Raw genomic sequence first — 17608 nt, 5'->3', positions numbered from 1 at the left:
TTTTTTCTTCTTGTTCTTCTAATCTCTCATTTCTTCAATTTGCCTGCCTTTGCTGCAAATGATATTTGCTAGTACTTTCAATTGAAGTTCAAAAGTAAATGTAATTTCCTGGTTGCTAATGGTAAGAAGTTGGTGATGGACAGGGAGGCCTGGCGTGCTGCAATTCATGGGGTTGCAAGGAGTCGGACATGACTGAGCGACTGAACTGAACTGAACTGAACTGAATGGTAAGTGCACAATGCTGCCGAAGTGTCTCATTATCATGTAACTGGTCATTTTACCTTGCTGCACCAAATTCTTTGACTGCACTTATTATGCCCTCAACATGAAATTGCACTTCCTTATCGAAGCCTTCATTTACTCATTCAATCAAGCAAATGTGTTTTTAGCTAACCTGTGTGCTAGACAATGGTTCCAGTACACATAGATACATTATTTAACAAGATATCAAAGACCCTCACAGAATTTACATCCTAGTGTGAGACAGTGAGATAATAAAAAAAATGGGTAATATAATTTTTGATATAAACTAGGAAGAAAATAAAGAAGGATAAGTGAGAGAGAAAGGGCTCTTAAGCTAGGATGGTTAGGAACCCTCTCTGAGGGGTGACACAGACCTGAAACCTGAATCAGTTCAGTTCAGTCGCTCACTCGTGTCCGACTCTTTGCGACCCTATGAATCGCAGCACACCAGGCCTCTCTGTCCATCACCAACTCCTGGAGTTCACCTAGACTCGCGTCCATCGAGTCAGTGATGCCATCCAGCCATCTCATCCTCGGTCGTCCCCTTCTCCTCCTGCCCCCAATCCCTCCCAGCATCTAAGTCTTTTCCAATGAGCCAACACTTCACATGAGGTGGCCAAAGTACTGGAGTTTCAGCTTCAACATCAGTCCTTCCAAAGAAATCCCAGGGTTGATCTCCTTCAGAATGGACTGGCTGGATCTCCTTGCAGTCCAAGGGACTCTCAAGAGTCTTCTCCAACACCACAGGTCAAAAGCATCAATTCTTCAGCGCTCAGCCTTCTTCACAGTCCAACTCTCACATCCATACATGACCACTGGAAAAACCATAGCCTTGACTAGATGGACCTTAGTCAGCAAAGCAATGTCTCTGCTTTTGAATATGCTATCTAGTTGGTCATAACTTTTCTTCCAAGGAGTAAGCGTCTTTTAATTTCATGGCTACAGTCACCATCTGCAGTGATTTTGGAGCCCAAAAATATAAAGTCTGGAACTGTTTCCAGTTTCTCCATCTATTTCCCATGGAGTGACGGGACCAGATGCCATGATCTTCGTTTTCTGAGTGTTGAGCTATAAGCCAACTTTTTCACTCTCCTCTTTCACTTTCATCAAGAGGCTTTTTAGCTCTTCTTCACTTTCTGCCATAAGGGTGGTGTCATCTGCATATCTGAAGTTATTGATATTTCTCCCGGCAATCTTGATTCCAGCTTGTGTTGCTTCTAGTCCAGCGTTTCTCATGATGTACTCTGCATATAAGTTAAATAAGCAGGGTGACAATATACAGCCTTGACGTACTCCTTTTCCTATTTGGAACCAGTCTGTTGTTCCATGTCCAGTTCTAACTGTTGCTTCCTGACCTGCATACAGATTTCTCAAGAGGCAGGTTAGGTGGTCTGGTATTCACATCTCTTTCAGAATTTCCCACAATTGACTGTGATCCACACAGTCAAAGGCTTTGGCATAGTCAATAAAGCAGAAATAGATGTTTTTCTGGAACTCTCTTGCTTTTTCGATGATCCAGCAGATGTTGGCAATTTGATCTCTGGTTCCTCTGCCTTTTCTAAAACCAGCTTGAACATCAGGGAGTTCCCAGTGCACGTATTGCTGAAGCCTGGCTTGGAGAATTTTGAGCATTACTTTACTAGCATGTGAGATGAGTGCAATTGTGCGGTAGTTTGAGCATTCTTTGGCATTGCCTTTCTTTGAAATTGGAATGAAAACTGACCTTTTCCAGTCCTGGCCACTGCTGAGTTTTCCAAATGTGCTGGCATATTGAGTGCAGCACTTTCACAGCATCATCTTTCAGGATTTGAAATAGCTCAACTCGAATTCCATCATCTCCACTAGCTTTGTTCATAGTGATGCTTTCTAAGGCCCACTTGACTTCACATTCCAGGATGTCTGGCTATAGATGAGTGATCACACCATCGTGATTACCCGGTCATGAAGATCCCTTTTGTACAGTTCTTCTGTGTATTCTTGCCATCTCTTCTTAATATCTTCTGCTTCTGTTAGGTCCATACCATTTCTGAATGACAAGATTGAAATATTAGTTACCTATGGAATTCAGTAATAGGAATTAGTCATTCTCTTATATGTGAATTTTACTTTGTAAAATTACTTTGAATAACAATCTAACTTTGTCTATTTCTACATATTGCTTCTTGTAAACTAAACTTTTGTACTTGTATGTGTCTTTTAAATGAATAAAATCTAGCAGTTGGAGGAAGTACAAACTCTCTTCCAGTTAGTCATGCTACTTTTTAAAATATGAGTCTTATTAGGCTTGAAAGCCCTGAGTATTATGAGACCTTGAGCAATGGAGTTTCCATATCAGGTAGAAAATGAGAGCATCTAATATCTAAGACTCCTTCCAAGTCTAAAATGTCTAAGATGCCATGATTCCATTTCGAGTTATATATTTTATGATCAATCAAAACCTGGTACCTAGGCTGACAAAAATCTAATAATCTATGAAATAATGTTTTAATGGCCACAAGGTAATTAATAAAAATTGATGGATTATCATGTTTCAAAAATTAATTTATGGCTTAACTTCTTCTAAATCTATTATGTATGCTAAGACCTGTAAACGCTCCAATGTTAGTGTTTTAATTCTTTTTGAATTCCAATGTTTGTAATTTTAGTAGACCGTCTAAGGAGTGGCTTTGTCTTTGCAATTTTAAGATATATAAAAAGAAAATTGGATAATAATAGCCAATACTATCAAGAACCCTGCTTTAAGTCTTACATGTAAATATTAACTTGTCCTTTTCAACAACACTGATATAGGTTATGATACTCTTTACAGAACAGAAGTCAAAGTATGGCTCTTTTAATAGTCCAAAACCATTAAATGGAAAATTGGGAATTGTTCCCAAGCAGTCATATATCAGAGGCTATACTTTTAATCACTATACTATACTCTTATGCCTTGCATTGACATCTCTAGATAGATAAAGGCTAATTTGCACTTAACAATACAGCTATGAGGGTGGGGGGAGGGAATCAGAATGGTTTTCACAGTCTTTAAGTTAATGCAATATCAAAGTGTGGTCTAGAAGTTACTCTACTCTGAGAATCCTTTGAAGGACCTCTCTCCACTTAAAGTAATGGTATCCACTTTAGAATATAAGGCAATATATTACATATGCCCTTTGGCAAGTCATATGGGCTCCCCTGGTAACTTAGTGGTATAGAATCTGCTTGCCGATGCAGGAGATGTAGTTTGATCCCTGGGTCTCGAAAGTTCCCTGGAGGAAGGAAATGGCAACCCACTCCAGTATTCTTGCCTGAGAAATCCCATGAACAGAGGACCCTGGTGGGCTACAGTCCATGGGGTCGCAAAAGAATCAGACACAACTTAGTGACTAAACAATAACCTATAGGTGTGAGGAGGCATAGGCATGGAATTCACATGCCTCTTTAAGACCACAGTGTAGGGGAGGGATCAAGACCACAATGAAACCCACAAAGCAAATGCGTGACAATTCTGATAATTAGCTTTACAGATATGAGGTAAAAGGGAAAGGAGTTCAATTCATGTTCATGCTAAGATTAACTAGGTCAATTTTAGGTTTGATGGGCACAACTTCGTTAAGATTTACTCACTAGACTCAGGCCAAATAGCAGTGAAATGTGACCTTAGGTATCATATTATACATAAATCCAATAAGCATAATAAAATTAGGCTGACAGTTGCACCTGTATAAGAAATGAATGCAAACTTCCTATATGATTTTCCTTCATACACAGAGAAGGAATGTGAGATACTGAGAAATAAAGACTATTCTTTAGAGCACATGCTGCTGACTGTAGGGGCTACTTTTCTTTCTTTAACAGGAAAAGAAGCTTCTCTCCACTCTGCTGAAAAGGAGAATAGCATTAGGTCCATAACTCACTAGAAGACCCAGTGAGACACAGACTGTTATTGCTCAGTGAATTGACTCTGATGGGAGATACTGAGAAGAGGGATTACTATCATCATCCTAGCTATTACTGATCAGTGGGCTGGACTTGTTAACAGGCCAAGCCTCACAGGAAGCTTCTCACTGAGTTTTGACCACTGGAAGTCATCCTTTAACTCTTCCTGCCTCCCAGTGTTTCTCAGGGCTCCACAGGCTACTCTTACAGGTGGGCTTATCCCATGTTATTTTCTTGCAGCTATGAATGTACAGTCTATTTACAACCTTCTAAAGTCAGTTTTATAAATAATCTTCACAATGTGCAAGACATTTGGGATGCAGCATTAGCAGAAGGATACAAAGATGAATAAGATATAGTTTCTGCTCTCAAAAACATGATTTTAAAAAATCATGCAAGGGACTTCCCTGGTGGACCAGTGGTGAAGGCTCTCCAAAGTCCAAAGCAGGGGGTGCTGGTTTGTACCCTGATTGGGGAACTAAGATACAACATGTGGGTTTCTGTAGCCAAAAATAATTAATTAAAAAACAAAACATACTACTATAATACAAGGCAAAGTGAAATTCATTCTAAAAGCATTCCAAGAAAGAAACTGTAGGAGGACAGAGTATTACAAATTCTTAAAATTTAGTATACAGCTAGGAATTTCAAAGCCATCAATCAGCTGCAAGCAACAGACAACACTCCCATTAATATGAACAGAAAGTGAATTGAATAAAGGTGCATTGGGTAGCTTACAAAATCTCTAAGAGAGGCAGGTAAGGAGGCTTGGCTGGCAAGAGCAGTATATCACATATCAGATATGTGATGGCGAAATCACATATCATGGAGCAGGTCTGATGAAGACACCTTTGCCACAAGAGCTGGGCACAGATTCCACGACATGGGCATCGAACCACAATTGCATTCTGTCATCTCAGAAAACTGCATGACACTGCTGAAACTCTCATGAGAGCAGAGCCCACGCAATTCTGGCTTCTTCATCCTGCCAGCCTCCAGCTGCAAGCCTATCTCTTACTGACTGGGTCATGTACCTACACCATAATTTCAAGGGTCTGGGAGAATAATCATGTTTTCAGCTTCTCAGGTAGGATCCAGCTCTTATCATCTGATGTGGGAGGAAGTGGTTCGCAAACATATGAAAGTGCATTGCAATATCCACTACATCAAGCAAGCTATACTGGACACCCAGTTTAAGGGGAGGAGATCTGTAGGCAGGCCATTTTAGCTTTCATGTCCTTCTTCCTTTTTACAATGAGATAATGCTTTTTATCACTTGCTACCATTCTGCCTTCCCTTTTATCTTGGAGCATTTTGCAGTCTCCTTGGTGAGACAGTCAGAGCTGGGACTCTTAGGCTTTATTCAATCGTGGTATTTTCATCTATGTTCAGGATTATAAACAAGGTTATATTGAAGGGCCAGATGCTTAATTAAAGGGGAATATGATAATTATTTTAAATCAAGTGATGGTGTGGAAGAAAAATAGATACTATTATAACTCGTGTTTTCACAGAGACAGTTGGAAATGACTCATAGAGGTAGAAGGCTCATCTGACAACCAAGCAAAGTTTGAGGCTGTAGAAGCAGAAGTAACACCATCAGTTCTTTGTTTCCTGATAATGAGTAATATTCATTACAATACATTTAAGGCTGCAGAATGATTTTAGGTACAATAAAGGTAAAATCTCACTCAAGTATTTAACAGGATAATATGGAAAAGATTTTCCAGTGCATGCATCTTAAGCCGCTTCAGTCGTATCTGACTTTTTTGACCCCATGGGCCGTAGTCCACCAGGCTCCTCTGTCCATGGGATTCTTCATGCAGACTACTGGAATGGGTTGCCAAGCCCTCCTCCAGGGGATCTTCCTGATCCAAGGATTAAACGCAGATCTCTTATGTCTTCTGCGTTGGCAGGCAGGTTCTCTACCACTAGCACCACCTGCAAAGTTCTAATTCACTAACAGATGCTTCCCTGAATTCCTCTGACCTTTAAGTGAAAAAACTTTTCCTAACTAAAAAGAAGTGCAAATTAAATGATTACACAGCACAAATGACTATTTAGAAGATTCAAGGAATTCCCTCTAAATTTCATAGACATAAATGTTCCCAAATACATAACCCTCAACACCTCACCGACAACAACTGAATTATATGAACATCTCACCAGTCTTCATTTCCTACTCAGCAAATAAAGCTGTTATATGCCTGGACAACCAATCAGGAGCTAGAACATCACAAAACATCTTCCCCAACCTATCCTCCAATATCTATTCAATTATAATATTTCTCAAATTTCATGCCCCAAATATGCTTTCAGTCTGCCTGTTTCTGTCAGTCCTCATCACCGTCACCCCAGGTGAAGGCCCTGTCAGCTTTCACAGGAACATGGCTGTGTGTTCCTGCTTGCTCTCCTACCCTGGACCTGTCTCCCGCGGAGTCGTCCTCCACCCACCAGTCAGAGGCCTTCTGAAACTCAGATCTCATCGTGGCTCCTCCTTGCACGGATTTTTGGATTCCAACGATTACACTTTTGAATTCCGACTTCTTCACTTCTTAGTAAGGTAGATTAGACAAGTCACTCAACCTCTCTAAGCCTCAATATCTTCATGTTAAAATGAAAATAATGCTTTTTTCATGAATAATCCTTACAGTAAGGATTATTAATAAAAAGAAAATGTGTTGAAAGTGTCCTGCCCAGTAGTCGGGATAAAATAAATCTTCCAGTGACATTTTCGTTGGTCATTAAAATAGAAAGCCTTGTCAGTGTAGAGTCACCATTAGAGGAGACTTTAATACAAATCAGATTTTTTTTTTTTCTTGTTGTTTAAAAAAGGAAGCAGAAATAACAATGGATAAATGAATATTTGCATGCCATAACGAGTGCCCTGTAATAAATGACACCCTTGGAATCTCCCAAGGGGAAAGGGGGTTGGTTACTTCTCAGTGGGAGCAGTGTGCCAATGCAAAAAAAGAAACACGAAATCCACTGAGATGCATGAGGAGTGACAGCAGCAACAGAGGCAGCACCGTTAAATGTTTTCCAGTATTCATTCATTCGTGTATTCATCAAACACTTATTAAGCACCTATCATGTGCCCTGCACTTCTTGGTGGGAATACCAAGGAAAGAATTCAGTGTGTGCTCTTAAGGAAGCTCACAGTTTAACACACACACTTAATGTGTTTTGTAATGGAAATACACCCCATGCCCCTTGAGACCTGTAAGACTTCCATTAAACGAGGGATGAACTGAAGGGAGTGACAAGGGTAAGAGGCAAGAGAGGGGAATAGAAGGCCAGAGCAGCACCCTGACAGACATGTCATGGGAGAGATCCCAAAGGACGAGTCAGTGATGGGTCGTTGAATGTGGCTGAAGCATGTGAACCTGGTTGTAGCAGGCTCGTGCTTAGCCCTGGGCCATCAACCTGGGACAATAGTAGATTTACTACTATTGCCTCTAAAGCCTGGGGTCATCTAAGGTGCCTCCTTGATCACTGGTCTCTCCTGCATCCAAGTTTAACTCATCCAAAGGTCAATACTCCTTCAGCCGCTTCTCCATCAAAAGGCACAGGGGAGTGAAATCCTTTCCTGGCTACTCTGTCTGTCTTCTTCCACCTGATTAGGTTCTCTGAAAGATGCAGTGGCTTAAGTCTTACTGGAGAGATAACAGAAGCCAGGAAGAGAGTAATCTAAGGCCACATTTTAATCACTTGATTCATGTCCTTGGCCAAACAAGGATTTTCCATACTCAGTGCTTTACAGGGAAGGAAGTCAGAGAGCACTCTCATTCAACTCTGATTCTCATATTCCCTCTCTCTCATCTCTCACTCTCTCTCGCTATCTCTTGCCTGTCCTTTCTTCTCCATACCACTCTTTCATATCTCTGTTAAAACACCCAAACTGTATTGTTCAAGAAACCTAAAATCTTCCTATCAAATTTCTTTCTGCATGTTCCTGCCTCAGTTGCTCATGGCATTCTCTTTAGCCCAGTCATTGAAAGCCCCAGAGAAAGAAAGGAGGACTATCGTTTCCTCAATTGCAATTTCATTTCCTTCTCAATAAGACCTGTGTTTCCCCTGACTTCCTTACTAATGCTGAAGTCATGTTACCCAAATTTGGATCCTAGTTCAAACTCCATCTGCAAGACTTTTGAAGATTTACTTAATCACTCTGTAAAATGGTAAGAATCATAATATCTACCTGATGCTGTCTCCTGATTAAATTAATTAATACATATGAAGTATTTAGAATGTGCACAGGTGCTAAGACGCTTCAGTTATGTCTGACTCTGCGACCACATGGACTGTACCCTGCCAGGCTTTTCTGTCCATGGGATTCTCCAGGCAAGAATACTGGAATGGTTTGCCATGCCCTCCTCCAGGGGATCTTCCCCACTCAGAGATCAAACCCATGTCATCTGCATCTCCTGTATTAGCAGGTGGGTTCTTTACCATTAGAGCTGCCTGGGAACCCTGGGATTAAAATAGTGCTGGTATATAGCAAGTGGTAAACACCATTAATACCAATGAAGTAAGCACAGTTGAAGAGGTATTCATTAAGCTTCCTCATGAAAAGGTCCACGTCTTTGGAGGAGAGGATATTTTGCTAATTGGTACAGTGTTGGCTTGTCTCATAGCCTTGTCTCTGATGTCTCCGACATCAGCAGGTGGGTACTTTACCACTAGCATCACCTGGGAAGCCCTGGAGTGGGTGGCCTATCTCTTTTCCAGCAGATCTCCCCAACCCAGGAATCGAACTGGGGTCTCCAGCATTGCAGGTAGATTCTTTACTAGCTGAGCTACCAGGAAAACCCTGTAGGTTAACTACCCCACCTTACACTGAGAAACCCTTGGCTGTTACTGCCTCACATGAGTTTGGTTGTGGTATGAGACATTTACTGCTCCTCACTGTCCAGCAGGAATGACACCAGATCTTATGCTATGGTGCTGTGTTCTCTCAGAACTGATTCAAAGTTCCCTGGGACCAATCATATGGGTTTTCCTGGTGGTTCAGTGATAAAGAATCCTCCTGTAATGCAGAACATGTGAGTTTGATCCTTGGGTTGGGAAAATCCTCTGGAGAAGGAAATGACAACCCACTCCAGTATACTTGCCTGAAAATTCCCATGGACAAAGGAGCCTGGTGGGCAACAGTCCATGGAGTCGTAAAAGAGTCAGACACAACTGACCAATCATATGAGACATACCAGGGGGTCGGTTAGGATTTTAATCCCAAAGCCGTGGGTATTTGCTGAGATTCTTGAAGGAAAAACAAGAGATTAAGTTTTCATTCTGCAAAGAGATTTCTGGCAGCAGTTTATGTAGCTATATTGGATTGGAGGTAGGAAAGGTTGGAGGCAGAAAGACCATATAGGACATTGTTAAAACAGTCCAGGAAAGAGATGATGAGGGGCTGGCCCCAAGCATGGTAGAAGAAATGGATTTCTTCTGAAATAGACATACTGAAATGTTGATGTGGAAGGGAGGGATAAGAAGTTTTTAGCTTAGACAACTGAGCAGATAGTGGCACCATAAGTTGAGACAGAAATAGAGAAACTTGAGGGAAGACAATGAGCCCAACATGCTATGTTGGTGTTATCTCCAGGTGAAGGTGTGTAGTAGGCTCTTGGAAATATGGATCCATCTCTAGGTCCAGGAGATAAAGACCTGGGGTCATCACCATGTAAGTGAGGGCTAAAGTCACTAAAATAGGTGAGGTTGCTGAAAGCAAGATACAGAGCAGGGGAGAAAGAAAGCCAAGAACAAAACTCTAACATCCAAGGTAGATGAAGAAGGTCAAGTGCAAGTGAAGGAAGGTTGGGTCAAGGAGGCCACAGGAAAGCCAAAGAGTGTGGCATCACAGGAGCTAAGCAATGAAGGACATTCAATGTTGTTAATTTAACCCAACATTTATAGAACATCTACTATGTGGCAGGTACTACTGTATGTACTAAAAATACACCTGCAAAGACAGCATTGTCCCTGCCCTCAAAAAATTATATTCAGATTCAGAAACAGATCAGGAGCAGGTAGATAGTGATATGTACTATGAAACAATATGAAGCAGGCTAGGGAATTGGAAGTGATGAGGGAAGAGGGTGCTGTTGGAGATACCAGTGTCCAGGAGGGCCTCTTTATTGATTTTATTTTTTATTGGAATGTAATTGCTTTTCAGTGTCATATTAGTTTCTGCCATACATCAACATGAATCAGCTATATGTATAAATACATCCTCTCCCTCTTGAACCTCCCTCCTAACCCCTGCCTCCATCCCATCCCTCTAGGTCATCACAGAGACCGAACTGAGCTCTCTGTGCTATACTGCAGCTTCCCACTAGCTGTCTGTCTTACACATGGTAGGGTGTACATGTTGATGCTACTCTGTCTTTGAAAAACGACATTTACATAGAGATGCAAATGAAGAGAAGGAGAGAGCCATGCAAATATCTGGGAGAGTAATGTTCCGGAGGCAAAGGCATTGGCACGTGCAAAGGCCATGAAACGGCAGTGCTGGCTTGTTTGCAGACCAGTAGATGGACCGATAATGCTGCAGAGGGGTGAGTAAGGGGGATGTAGTGGGAATGAGGCGAAAGAGCTGGCCTTGGGCCAGACCGTGTGGAGTCTCGCTGAGAGGTCAAGCCCGATGACTGAGAAGATTCTATTGGATTCAACGATTAAGGGGCCATTGATGACCACTAGGAGGGCAATTCAGTCAAGTGCCTTGGAAAGAAGCCAAATAGAGGCAGGAGTTGAAATGCTGGTTGCACGAGAGAAAAGAGTGACAGCCAGAATCAGCTCTCTTTCAAGATATGTGTCAATGAAGCAAAGAAGAAAGGGCAGGAACCTGATGGCGTTATAGGTTTGAGACAGGAGTTGGTACAATGTGGGGAAAACTTGACGGAAAGGAAGATGCAAGAGAGAAGGAGGGGGAAATCATGAAGAAAAAAAAGGCCATGTAGATAAGGGATGGGATCAGAAGCACAAGCGCAGGGTAGCTTTGGAGAGCAAGGAAGAACCTCTGCCCGTACACTGCTGTGCACACAGTGTGGGGTGAGGGGAGCTTGGGAGCTGGTGTGCACTGGCCTCTGTTCCTCCTGAGAATGAGGAGGTCAAGTCCTCTGCTGACACTGAGACAGCTGGGCACAAGTGGGAGCCTGGGCAGGAGGGGAAAAGGAGATATGTGAAAGAAGAGGCCTGCAATCAGAGAGGGGGTTGGGAGAGTGACTGGGCACACTGAGGACACTGACAGAGGCAGGAAGCCCATGAGAGGATGTGAGAACCCCCACATCCAAGGAGGGCCATGGCAGAACCTTGGGGGTTGGAGGGGGGCAGTCTGGCTGAAAGGACCCCAGGGGGTAAAAGGGAGGCGGTGAAGGCAGACTAGGAGACATCTGGGAATCTGATGGCTATACACTAGTGCCAACCCCTAGTGCAAAAAAAGAGGCAGTTCAGGAAAAGTGCACACTGTACAACCTCACTTAGCAGTGCTTGTTTTCAGCTAGTTAAATCCACGCACACAGTCTGTTCATATCCAACTATTTCCTTTGTTTCTAAAGTTATGGTAAAACACATCTTTCAAGTATGATTGACTGATAAATACTTAAAACTGAAAGGATTTCAGTGTCAATCATCAGGATGTTATATAATACTGGCCAAGACCATTGTCTCTGACACCAGACTGACTGGGTTTGAACTCCTCCTCTGACACCAGCTCCGTGACTTTGGGCAAGTTTCTCATCCTTATTATGCCCTGTTCATCGGAAATCATAATACCTACCCTCACAGCATTATTATGAATATTTATAATTCATTTAGGATTGGGTCTAGCCATATAAACACGATAGAAATATTTTTTTAACAATAAAATTATCTTTTGGTCAGTAATCATGTTAACCGTTGAAGATGAATTAGGCCAATCCTTCGAAGACTGTAAGATAGGTTTCATTGTTCCCATTTTACAGAAGAAACAGAGTTAGGAGGGTAAATGACTTCCCAAGATCACACAGCAAGGAAGAAAAAGAGCTGGAATTTGAACTCATGTTTATCTGCTCCCGAAGCGTGTTCTCCTTTCACTAAATCACAGTACATGGTGAAAGTTTGTACTTGCAAAACACTTCCTCAGTATGGTAATTTCTGGTTACAAAAGGCCATCTATATACTTAATGTTGTTCCTTTTGAATGATTTATGTGGGCTGTTTTCATACGCACCTTGCCTATAGAATTCAAATCACACACAAGTACACACACATGCATGCACACACATACATACACACATACCTGCATGCACACACATGTACACCCAAGCTCAGCACTGAACCACAACCTGGATTGTGAGGTTAAGTTTAAAGTATATTAGACTTGATTTATTGTTCTACACCTTTAATGATATTTGATACATTAACTTGCTGCCACCCTGAAGTATTTTCAAAATGTCAGCTGAAATGATTGGTTGTACTCACCTTTTTTAAGGTTGCTCAAGCCCTACCACAAAATAGAGATGCCTAATCAAAGAAAAATGAACCATTTCATCTGTCTACCTTAGGAATTCCCCCTGTAAATAGCACGGTGCGTTTCAGTTCTGGGTTCCTTGCTGTCATATAGCCTTCAGAGCAGCTGCCTGGGGCTTCCGAACTGCCAGTCCAGACTGTTCTGTGATGATGTTATCACAGGTATGCAGGATAATGGGGAAAATAGAATAAAAACATCCACACACACTCAATTTGCGGGGTTTTTTTTTTTTTCAGGAAGAACTGTTTTGTTAGAAACAATATCATACCGTATTCAAAATCACATCATATACTCTGGAGCTAGTCTTATAAATTCAACTCCCAGCCTCACTACCTTCCAGACGGTGATCCTAGGCAACTTTTAAATCTGTTTCCTCAGATTCCCTTTTAAAATGGAGGTAGTATTTTCAACCTTACAGTTTTTTGTGAGGATTAATTCAGTGCACACACATAAAGCATTTAGAATATGCCTGGCACATAGCACTCAAAACACATAACCCACCAATATCATCATGATATTTTGTCCTTTCTACCTTTTTGGTTTGGGAAACATACTTTTGTAAACAGTATCACTAGCACACCTTTGTTAGAGATGTTGGTTTCGGGTATTTTGGTTTGGTACTTGGTTATTGTTTTAATATTCTTACTTGGAAAAATAAAAAGTTTAAATGATGTTGCTAGCCCACAATGACTGTTTCTTTACATTTTGTCATTTGTTGCTGTTTTAATATGTTTATTTGACAAAAGAAAACATTTATAAATCTATGTCAGTCTTTAATTTTAAAAAATTTACTGGTCTGTGAAACCTCTAAATTTGGGTATCACTATTCAATATCAGGAATTCCTCAATAAAATAGCTACATCACCAGTTCCTGTGCAGCCACAAATTGTAGGATGTTCCATTTTAATTCAAGCCAGTGGGAAATAGCAATACAATAAAGACAGCTACCGAAACTCTTGGGACCCTTTTGCCAACCCATCTAATTAAAGTCTGCTGCAGTTATTGAAGCAAGGCAAAAGATTATCATCAGCTTAAGTTAATGAAACTAGTTTTATAATTTGAGCAGTTGGGGATATCAGAGGGCAGTGTGCCCATTTGCTTTACAAAATATCTGGTATGGTTGACCTAAGATTTTCTTTTAAATGTGAAATAACTTCAATGTAGCTAAAATTAACTTTACTCAAAAATATATAGAAATTTTTAAACTGAGCCTTAAACTTATGAAAATCTTAAACTTCCAAAAATATGTTCTTTGTTGCTGTTGTTAGTCATGAAGTCACGTCTGCCTCTGTAACCCCATGAACTACAGCACTCCAGGGTTCTCTGTCCTCCACCATCTCCCGGAGTTTGCTCAAATTCATGTCCACTGAGTCAGCGGTACTATGCAACCATCTCATTTTCTGCTGCCCTCTCTTCCTTTTGCCTTCAGTCTTTCCCAGCATCAGGGTCTTTTCCAATGATGCTCTTTGCATCAGGCGGCCAAAGAATTGGAGTTTCCACTTCAGCATCCGTCCTTCCAATGAATATTTAGGGTTGATTTCCTTTAGGCTTGACTGGTTTGATTTTGCAGTCCAAGAAACTCTCAAGGGTCTTCTCCAGCACCACGATTTGAAGGTATCAATTCTTTGGCATTCAATCTCTTAGACTGATATAATTGTTATTCTGTTAAGCTTGTTTAGCAGCATTTCTCAGGGTAAGTTCTTCAAAGCAGGATTCCCTTGAATACCGTATTATTTTCCTGGGGCTGCCATAACAAAGTACCACAAGCTGAGTGGTTTAAGCAACAAATATTTGTTCTCTCATAGTTCTCGAGGCTAGAAATGTGAGATGGAGGCATCACCAGGGCTACAGTCCCTCTGAAGGCTGGGATTTCTTCAGGCCTGGAAGAAGAAAACTCGTTTCAGGAGTACACTGCGCTTTGATAGCCCCAAATGCTCAAATTATAAAACTAGTTTCAGGCCTGGAAGAAGCCTGGAGGAAGATTTCTTGCAGGCCTTTCTCCTAGCTTCTGGTAGTTTTTTGGCTTGCAGCAGTATATCTCCAATATTCACATGGCATTCTTCCTGTATGCGTGTGTCTCTGTTGATATGTCCAAATTCCCCCCTTTTATAATGACTGTAGTCATATTGGATTAGGGGCCCAGCCTACTCCAGTACAAGCTCATGTTAAACTAATTGCATCTTCAATGACTCTATTTTCAAATAAAATCACATTCCGCGGTGCTGGGAATTAGGGCTTCCAGGCTGAATGTTGTGTCTCCCCAAAATTCAAAGGTCAAAACCTCTTCCCCAAAATGATGGTCTTAGGAGGTGGGGGCTTCAGGAGGTGATTAGATCATGAGGGTAGACTATTGAGAAGTGGGCTAGTGTTAGTGACCTTTTATAAAAGAGCCCCCAGGAACTGCTTTGCTTCTTCCACCATGTGAGCAGTGTGAGAAGATAGCCATCTATAACTAGGAAGTTCACCTTCACCAGACACGGAATCTGCCAGTACCTTGATCTTGAACTCTCCAGACTGCAGAACTGCGAGACACAAATCTTGGCTATGCCGCCAAATCTATGGTATTTTTGTTTTCACAGACCAAACTGAAACAGTCCCTCAATATATGAATTTAGGGAAACACATTTCAACCCATAAATATTCTCCTCAAGTAGGGTTCTGAGGCTAAAATAACTGGGAAATTTTGTTGACTCTATCAACTGTTTACAATCACAAGGCACGTCAACCTCTTAAAAATACTGAGCCATGGGCTTCCCTGCTGGTTCAGTGATAAAGAATCCGCCTGCCAATGCAGGAGACACGAGTTCGATCCCTGGTCTGGGAAGATTCCCACCTGCCATGGAGCAGTTAAGCCCAAGCACCACAATTACTGAACCTGTGTTATAACGCCTGCTTCACAACGAGAGAAGCCCAAGCCCCGCAACTAGAGGGTAGACCCCCTCATAGCAACCAGAGGAAAACCCACGCAGCAATGAAGACCCAGCAAGCCAAAATAAATAAATAAATGTGTTGTGTCTCTGTACAATAAACAAGAATTGTACAATAAGAAATCTTTGTAATACCCAGTGTTTTGATGACTTGGGAAGCTATTTTCTTAAATGACATTCATATACGTCCCACTAATATCCCCCCAGAAAATGCAGTTGGATTACAGGCAGAACCACCCAAGGCAAAAACCAGGGTCATCATCTATAACAACTACAGAAACCAATTCCAGGGAAGGCAGCAAGCCTTGGGCAGTCAATAACCCTCTGGCCTCTTCTTGTCTCTTAGGGAGGAGTGTGGGAATGTTACAAACTCCTGGACATAGAAGCTTTTTGTGGCAGTTACGACAGACTCAGAATCAGGTGGCCAAATGGGATGCAACTATTAAAGGTGGAGGGGAAAACACGACACTGACATTCTGCCAAAGTTCTGTGAATGAGGCCATGCACTTGAGTGCACAGGCGATTGCTGATAATCGGCAGTACAGGAAGAGCTGGGAGGAAACTGGAGAGCAAGGTAGTGGCCATTTTCAAAAACTAGAGAGCAAGGTAGCAACAGTTTTCTGAGCAAGGAGGAAAAGGGAGGCAGTGGGGACTAGTACCAGAACTGCCCTCTCCTCTAACCATAATCAGATCCACAGCCAGCTTCCTGGAGCAGGAGTTCAGTGGGCCTGGGGCTCCAGGCACACGAGGGCCAAGCTCCCTGGCCTCCCTGCAGCGCTGTGGTTGGTTGTTCTGCTAATCCCACCCTGCGCATCCTCCTGCTAGACAGGAGCAGAAGAAAAGTCACGAGGCAGGAACTGATGTACCTTCTTTTACAAGCAGATGCTGCTCTATTGGACACCTGACTTTGTGATTAACTTTGGCTTATTTTTGCCATATGCCTTTCCCAAAGCCGCTTTAGTTCTCAGTGCAAGCTGAGCCCTTGCGATTTCATTAATCCAGTACTGCCTCTACTGTCCACAACTGGCTCACCAGTGTGGGTCTGCAACTGGCATTTGGCTTGCCTCCTTTGGCCTGGCTAGAACAATTGCTGGCCTATTTGTCTCGATAGGCTCATTATCGATTTAGCCCATAGACTCATATCAGACACTGCAGAGCCACTGTCTTTATTCGGAGCTGAAAGAAAAATATGCTAAAGATGACAACACCTGTGGTGTCTTTTTCACCCTGGTTTAGAAAGGGGAGACATGAACAATTGTAATGCACAGAAGAGGAGGACAGCCAACAAGGGGCATTTCACTGGAAAGCAAACTAGCCTCTGATATGTGAAGATGCAGGAAGTGACACTCGAATTTTGATGAGAAACAAATACTGAATAAAACATTTGAAACAGATGGGGGAAGAACATGGAGTCTACTTTTTAAAGAAAACCTACTCGACTGAATTCACATAAAAGGAGATGTGATCTGGTAATAAAAAGGCAATTGGCATCCTCTGGTTAAAAATGTGGCTTCAAAAGCAAACTTCCAGGACTTTCAACTATGGCCTCTGAATCCCAAACATGGGCCTTTATCCATATGAAACAATTGGTTGTCAGGTGAATGATTAGCTGAACAGGAAGATCAGAGATTGACACACTCACATGACACTAGTATCATGAAACCCAATCAAGTGGGCTCAGGGAGAGAAACCTGAGCTCCTATTTGGTTATTATTTGAAGCTGTAGAAGAAGATCTATTGTCTTCCCTATTCCCACATCCCAAAAGACTCAAGTACACACACACACACACACACACACACACACAGAGCTGGAATCTCTGCTTCCCCATTTAGGATCAGATCTGTATTTGCAGCCTGCTCGCCAAGGGCATACATTTTTACCAGCCTCTCCCATTCATTCTATCTTAAGGGAGGACGTGGAACAAAATAAAAGTGAACATATTGGAGAAAACTGCGGGAAAATATGACTTGGTTCTCCTGGTGAGAAATGGAAACCCAACAAGACTTTT

Source organism: Budorcas taxicolor, chromosome 3, assembly GCF_023091745.1.
Source record: "Budorcas taxicolor isolate Tak-1 chromosome 3, Takin1.1, whole genome shotgun sequence".
Taxonomy (NCBI): domain Eukaryota; kingdom Metazoa; phylum Chordata; class Mammalia; order Artiodactyla; family Bovidae; genus Budorcas; species Budorcas taxicolor.
This window is presented reverse-complemented; position numbering follows the sequence as displayed.